This window comes from Dioscorea cayenensis, chromosome 19 (genome assembly GCF_009730915.1).
Source record: "Dioscorea cayenensis subsp. rotundata cultivar TDr96_F1 chromosome 19, TDr96_F1_v2_PseudoChromosome.rev07_lg8_w22 25.fasta, whole genome shotgun sequence".
NCBI lineage: Eukaryota > Viridiplantae > Streptophyta > Magnoliopsida > Dioscoreales > Dioscoreaceae > Dioscorea > Dioscorea cayenensis.
The window spans coordinates 12952258-12960952 of NC_052489.1; positions in this window are offsets into that span (position 1 = coordinate 12952258).

Consider the following 8695-nt stretch of genomic DNA (forward strand, 5'->3'; position numbering starts at 1 on the left):
CAAATAAAAAAGTGTGAAGTTACAAAGTTTGACCTTGAGTCAAAATTTGGACTTTGAGTCAAATAAAAAAAGTGTGAAAAACTATAAAGTTTGATTTTTGAATTAAAAAAACTCAAAAACAAAAAACAAAAAAAACAAAAAAAAAAACAAAAACAAAAACAAAAAAATTCAAGGAAAAAAATTCAGAATCGAAAAAAATTCGGAGTTTTTTTGAAAAATCAGATTTTTTTAAAAAGAAAAATCATGGAAAAAAATTAAATTGAAAAAAATTTAAATTAAAATTTAAGTTAAATTTAAAAAAAAAAGAGAGAAAAGGGCGTAAAGGAAAAGGAAAAATTCCTAAGAATTTTTTTTTTTTTAAATTTGTTTTAAAGGAACAATAATAAAGAAAAAAAAGAACTGATTTTTTCTTTTGTTTTAAAAAAATATATATAAATAATAATAGGAAAATGAATAAACTAATAAGTGAATAAATAAAGTTGGCATACCTTCAGTTCTTTGTCGCTTTGATGGGACAGCTGGGTCAACAGTAAGATCAGTGTCGTCAATGAATATACTTTCATTGATAAATCTGTGGCCCTTCGAAGATTGCCTTGCTCCCTATTAATGGTTCTCTTGTTTTTGAAGTCATCTTGGATCAACAATGAATGTTTCTGTTGGAAAAAAGCTTTAACAGTCCTTAACCATTTCTGTGCATAAACAAGTATAAGTCTCCCTTCTCTGTCATGCACAGGAATGTAGAATGAACTAGACGTCTTCTGCCGAGAAAGATGAACCCCATACCCCGCAAGAATCCCCAGAGAAGAAGCTCTCCTAGGAACATCAATGTACGCCGGAGTACGCTGATCGTATCCAAATAGACGGCCAAATCGATGCGGATTATAAGGTTCTGCAAAAAAATCTCCTGCACACAGAAGCGGAAGAACTCCACAACAAAGATTCATCACATATTCCATGGTATATGAATCCAGTATGTTGGGTCCAGTCGGGTATCTGGAATCTCGTACCACCTCGTCATTATGATGCATGAACGAGAAAGGGCGAGATATAAAATTGCTTTCACATCGGATAAAGTTCCTTACATATATAGGATTGACAAACGGAGTTGCGGTGGAATTCATAAATTGCAACATCTTGGGTATTCTCAGCAACCTAGGGATACTTAAGGTATTGTCATCTATTCTCCTTTTGAGATATATGCTCCAAAAATAATAACCCGCCCAAGAATACAAGAAATGAACAGGGAACATTGTGGTAGAGAATCCGGGCCCTCTTCTGTGTTTAGCTATGGCATTTAAGGCTAAGTATAAGCGTGCTAGCACTACAGGGGCAAAAGCTACTCTCCTCCCGTGTGCGATGTTGCATGCCATCATAAAAACTCCTGGTCTAATTACCTTGCGATCATCCGGCATAATAAAAAAGCAAATCCACAATGTTATGAAAGCAACTAAATCTGCCTTGAAAACAAGCTTTGGAGGGGGATTAGACGCCGACCTATAACAGGAGCTATGTCTTGATCTCCTAAAGAACTCCACCCAATCCTCAAAGAATACATCTTCGTCGACGCTTTGTCTTGAGAGCCATTGAAAGATGTTGAAAAGATTTCTTAAAATAGAAAGTTCAGGGTCATATCTTCGCCAGATTGTGTCATTAGGAGGTATGACTTCATCATATATGTCTCCAGTGATTGGAAGTCCTCCCAATTCCTTGATGTCCTATAATGAAATCCCAACTTCTCCGTGCAAGAGGTGGAAAGTGTTAGTGTCGGGACACCATAGTTCTACTAACGCTTTATAAAAGTTCATGTCAAAATCATAGCGGCCGACTGAAGCCACAATCCCGCCCATCAATTCTGCTTCAGATAACTTGTTGGAGTAGTTATTGACTATGAATTTGGCCCACTCTGCATAATATGAAAGATCAATTAAACTATTTTGGATATGCTCCCTACCCTTCCATCCGGGGCGGTGATTGATGATCCTAGATCCAAAGGTTTCGAATGTCTTCAAATCTTTTACTTCTCCTTCAGGTTTCAAGCAAATTGCATCCGTTAGCCCGTCCTCAAACCAACGGTTTGTGGATAATTTGGCAACAGCCATACGTTTAGATAGCGTTTTACCCACTCCGAGTGCTCTTCTCTTTCATATATGATTGTTGGTTCGGCTTCAGAGTCAAAAATAGGAGTGTGGCGCATGAAAGCTAGACCTTGGGGAACCTCATTGTAATTTTGGGTTATATCCCAAAAAAGTTGAGAAGTATTGGCCATAACAAAAGAAAGGGTTAAGGGTTCCTACTTCTCTCACTTAAACTCACCAAAGAGAATTTCGTGAGAAAAGTAGGAAGGGGGCATTTGTTTATATATAAATAATATAATGCATGTCCTAATAAAATTCAATGTCCTAATGGAAACCAAATTCTAATTTAATGTAAATTCTAATATATCCTAATCATAGATATATTTAGAATTAAAATTTAAATGTTCCAATCTTAATCTTAATTGATTATTTGGTTGTCTTGGACTAGAATGCAAATTCCACGGTAAATAGAAAATGCAAATTACAAAATTACCCCTGAGAACATATCTCGAGGCATAAATGCAAAATTACAAAAAAAATTCCTGAGAAACTTATCTCGAAGCATAAATGCAAATTACGGAATTGCCCTTGAAAACACATATCTTGAGGCAATCTCGAAATCTTAGGGTAGCCTGAATACAAATCCCGAGCCGATCCTAAATTTATATCGCATGAGAACTGATCTCAAGGCAAACAGAGAAAGTGCAAATCTCGAAACGGCCAAACACCTATCCCGAGGCAGGTTGGGTTAATTAAATTTAAAAAAAAATTATTAAAAAAATTAATTAATTAAATTTTCAAAATTTTAAATTTGAAATTTGAAATAATAAAAAAATAATAAAATAATAAAATAAAATAATAAAATAAATATGAAAATTGAAACTCGAAATTAATTAAAATTTAAATTGAAAATTTGAAATTAATTAGGTTTTAAATCGGATTTTATTCGTGATTTGTCGTGATTTGGTGGAAGTGGTTAGGATTGAGGATAAGGACAAAGCAAAAGTCCTTTAAAAAGAGACAAGAGGAACAGAACAGAGGGGATAAAAAAAACAGAGAAATAAAAAAAGGAACAAGCAAAGAAGACAGAGAAGACGGTGCATATCGCTCTCCTTCTCCCGGTATTCATAGATATATGTGTTTATATAAGAAAAAATTTCGTTGCGTTGCTTGCCGTGTCGTCACTACCGCTTCCGCTGCTCGTCGCCTCGGCATACTTGAATGGCTGAGATAATGCCGCCAAGCATGCTGCTACGGTCGCTCACCGCCGTTTGTTGTTCACCGCCGCCGCTGCCCACCGTTGCTGCTTGAATGGTTGAAATAATGCCACCAAGAAAGCTTGAGTGGTTGAAGTCTCTCAGAATCATCTGCGTTCGTTTCCAATGCCTATCAAAGTCCACGATCACGTACGGGCTGGACGTCCCGTAACATCTTTGGGCAAGAGTTTCTTCGCCAGAATATTGAGGATGGTCAAAGAAGCATTAATGTTTGCTGCATGTGGAGCTCCTCCATTAAACCTTGTCCAACCCATCTAAAGCAGGCGCCTGCAAGCATCAACAGAATGTTGTTTGCAAGGAAAACTAAGAATGATGATGCTAATAATGATGATGATGTTGAAGATGAAGCTCATGATGATGAAGATAATGGTGCTAATGATGGTAATGATGCTGCTGATGATGATGCTAATGATGGTAATGATGCTGATGCTAATGATGCTGATAATGGTGATGCTGATGATGATGCCGATGTTGATGATGGTAATGAGGCTGATGATGGTGATGCCAATGATGATGATGATGGATGATGCTGATGATGATGCTAATGATAATGATGATGTTATCTTATTCTGTGTGGCTTAGACACTATGGTTGAATATTCACTTGGTCTAAATGAAAATAGAGATTTTTCTTTTATTTATTGCATGGATTTCTAAAAAAAAATCGTTGGCTAAAAAAAAAACAATATAAATAAAAAAAAATGAGAAGCATGCGCTAGGTATTAAAAAAATGAGAAAAACCACCAGTGGAAGTCACAACACTACCTGTGCTTGGTGGTTGTTGAAGCAGTGAAATTGAAATTGAAATTGTGTTGTAGATTATCCCATGCCCTCCATTCTGTTGAAAGCCTTTCTGGTGGAATGTTGTCATTTCTATTAATTTGGTGTTGAGAAAAAACCACCGATGGAAGTCACAACACTAAGCTCCACATACAATTCTATAACTTGAACATCATGAAATGCTTGATGGCAACTGAACATCATTTGAACATCTCGGTCATTATGTAATTTGAAAGACCGATAGTAGATCTTACCTTGACTTGAGGAAATAGGCATACGATATTTGATGTGTGTAATTATTTGATCATCTGTAATTTCTATATTTTCATTAATAGTTCTCTTTAAATTGGCTAAAGAGATATCATTTTCTATATGAAAACAAGAATGATCATCAGATGAAGATATTGCCGTCTCCTCACTTGTAGTGATTGAACCATTATAGTAAAACCAAAGCAAGTGATTTTTTTCTACTGCTGTAGAAAAATGAAAAAAAGTGTGAGTGGACCGTTAAGTTAAAAAAATATTAAAAAAATATAAAAATGTATATTTCCATAAATACTTATAGGAATACGTAATTCGTAAATAATTAAAAAAATGTTTTAATAAAAAGCAGAGGAAGCTTATATGAAAGTCAACTAGTTAACACGGATAGAAAAAACATACCTGAGTCCATTGATCAAAATTGAGTAATTAGCAACCGTAGTAGAAGCTTATTCTTTCGTCAAGAGTTCCTACGGGCCTTGGTCGGTGTTCCTCTCGACCAAGGTTGTCTCCTTCGTTCAGTATAACAAGAATATGAATTTTGCTAGATTTAATGTAAAAAAATAAAATAACATTGCAAGAAAAATAAAAAAACTACAATGAAAAAAAATTTTAAAAAAAAGAGCTTCTCTCTATATTGATAATTTTTTTTCTTATAGAAATACTTGTGTGTTTTAGAAAAGAAATTTAGAGGGTTTATATAGGCCTCCACCTAACAAATGGATGGCTAAGATCAATTTCATCCAATGGCTCTCATGAATGCGTAGAGTGCTAATCGCCACCAACAATTCATCCCAACAACCCCTTATGATGAAAAAAATATTAAAAATTATTTATTTAAATTATTAACAGACAGTTCTACAATTAGTGAAAGTAAAAAAATAACATAAGTAGAAGTGAGAAAAAAATAAGTTATAAGAAAAAAATTAATGAAAAATTATAAGGGTTTGAATGTAAAATGTTTTTAATTTAAAAACTATCGGGACACGCAGTTCTTAAAAAAATAAAAACTTAATATTAAAAAAATAACGGGCCCTCTGTTTTTTTAAAAAATTAAATTTAAATATTAAAAAACTACAGTGGGACCAGTTGTTTAAAAAAATATAAAATGCGCATTTCCGTAAATAATTACGTAAATACATATTTTAAAAAATAATTTAAAAATAAATAATATTTTAATAAATTAGCCTATTATTTCTCTTTCCATGTCATGTTATGATATGTAGATATCGTGGATCCATAGGATAACAAACATGGTTAAGTTTTTTTGTTTTCTATATATATATATATATATATATATATATATATATATATTTGTGTGGTTGTCACACTCAGAATTGGAGTTGTCTATCACTTTACCTGAACCCATAGTATTTATATATTATATTTTGTTAGTGTATGTATTTTTCTATTATATAACTTTTTGTTAATTCCCATGTCATAGATCTTACATACATAGTAGGGTGATTCCCATATTTACACGGTTGGTTTGTTGACGTCACCAATCGGGCTCAGTGTGTAACGTTACAAATACTACAGAATGAAAAAACGTATATGCATTTAATTTTTAATCCATTTAAAACATGGTAGTAAGATTTATTAAATTATATTATGAGACATTTTACTCAGTTTTAACAATTCTCATTATAAAATAGTCATATATATATTTGTGTGTAAATTTTATTAATAAATTAATCGTATCTTATGATATTTCAATCAAATTTCAGCCAGTTTATTGTATCCAGTCAATTTAGTCACTGATTTTGTATACTAATGTACAAATACAATAAATATTTGTATCTTTCTAAGATTTCTAGATTATCAAAGGATGACATGTATAACTAATTTACTTATTGACTTTTTTATATTCTGGACTTAAATCCACTTTCATTAACAAAATTGCTATGACTTGAATTTTCTCTTTAAACATCATAAATGTAAATCTAGAGCAATGATTGAGCTTGTGTATAAATAAAATCAATAAGAAAACCAAGTTGCCGAATATGGCCTTGCACCTCATAATAGATAGGGATGTCAACGGGGCGGGGATTTACCGGGGGATACATTCCCCGGCCCCGGCCCCGATTTTCCACCCCTATCCCCGACCCCGGCCCCGAATCCGAATACGGGGATTTTTTTTCCCGTCCCCGTCCCCGCGGGGATTTTTCGGTTTCGGGGATTCCCCGACCCCGACTAATAAATTAAATTATTATTATTATTTAATTTAAAATTTATATTATATTATAAAATTCTCATAAATATGAAATTAAATAAAAAAATTGCATTTAAAATATTTTAATTCTTTAACTTAATCCATTTAAATAAACATAATCCATTAACTTAAATAAATAAAATATATTTAAATAGAATATTAAATAAATTTATTAAATATTAAATATTAAATATGTCTATTTTTGTTTAATTTTTTTATTTAGATATTTCATATTTATAATATATATATATATATATATATATATATATATATATATATATATATATATATATATTAAATATTTATTATTTCGGGGCAGGGGCGGGGCGGGAAGGGTATTCCCCGACCCCGACCCCGACCCCGACGGGGAATTTTTTCATGCCCCCGGCCCCGGTCCCGACCCCCGAAAAAATTCCCCGACCCCGGCCCCGACGGGTCGGGGAATCGGGTTCCCCATCGGGGCCGGGGCTCATTGACATCCCTATAATAGAATAATGGATCCACAGCTGCATGTTTGACTTTGTTTAATTTTCATAATGCATAGTGGCTTTGCTTTGCGTAGAAGTGATGGATCAACTCACCAGAGACCATCACACTTTTGGCCTACCTACATTTGTTGCACTGCATGATGTGGAACCCGACAAATAAATAAGGCCAAATCATTGTGGATTTTAGACTTTTTTTATATATGCCATCAATTTTATTTATAGGAACCTTCTATTAGATTTATATAATGTTACTTCTAGAACTTTCTTTGCTCCTTATTTAGTTTAGTTGCAATTTGCAAATAAGGTCAATTGCAATTATAGCAAATTTTAGTGGGTTTAGCTTAACATAAAATTTTTCATTTATTGGGAGTGTAGATTAGTGGAGATTGTTGAGTTTAATCATAGTGTTGTTAGAAATTTATAAGTAATTGTTTATTTAGCAAGAGTAATAGCTCAACAATAGAACACAATTGCTAATATTACATGAACACCAACTAATAATAAAATAAGTTGTCTATTTTTCTTCGTTTTGGCTTTCTCCTATTTTATTTCTTTCTTGTTTACCATTGCTAATGTGCACAAAATTTTAAATTTTTTTAAATTAGCTCGATTATGGACTTGCTTTCTAACAAGTTTTCTAAAATTTTTCTTAATATGTGAAGAAAAATTATTCACATTTAAAGAATTTAAAAAATAAAAAAGAAGAATAATTTAATAATAACCAAGAAAGCAAAAAAAAATGTTGAGTACTATCTAATGATAGTCGTGATCGGGATGAAGAGCAACAAAAAAGTGTACTTAACAATTGAAAAATAAATTTAATTTAGTATTTACTAAAAAGAGAAATTGGCTTAGTTTTACAATTTCGAGAGATTTTTAAGTGTTATAAAAATTTTGAAAAATATATGAATTTCGAATAAGAAAAATGGAAAATATTTTATGTAATTATATCCTTTATTGTAATATTTTCTTATTTCTTTTGTGTATTTGTTTATATTTATTAATTGGTTCCACTTAAGTGTCATTATATTATATTTGTGTATTCAAGAATATGTCTCATCCATGGAATTGTTGAGTTTGATTTCTTTGTTTTAGTGGGAGCTGTCATTATTTGTATGTTTTATAAGGATTGCTCAAATTCTATGTAATATATGCATATTATAGATGTTTATCATTATTCATGATTTATTTATCTCTATATTTTTTTATAAGGGATGAAATGATGATATTCATTCTATTAAATCTATATTGATGTTGTTGTCACATTTTCATATTAGTAGCGCTTGAGTATATGTATATGTAATCTATGCATTCTATCGATGTGTTTGGTTATATAATATTAGTTTGGCTAGGTATATTGTTAAAAAAAAGTATTTATAATTCGCTTATGATAGTTCAAGTTGGCGAATATTGAATTGGTTCATGGACTAATATAATCTAAAAGCAATTAACACTCTAATTGTATGTAACTGAAGTACTTCTTACTAGCTAGTACATATATTGAACTCTTGCATGAGACAAAAAAAAACACAAAACAAAAAACAAAACAAAAAAAAAAAACCAATGTTACATAGCCACTTTCATATGAACGACCTCAGTGACA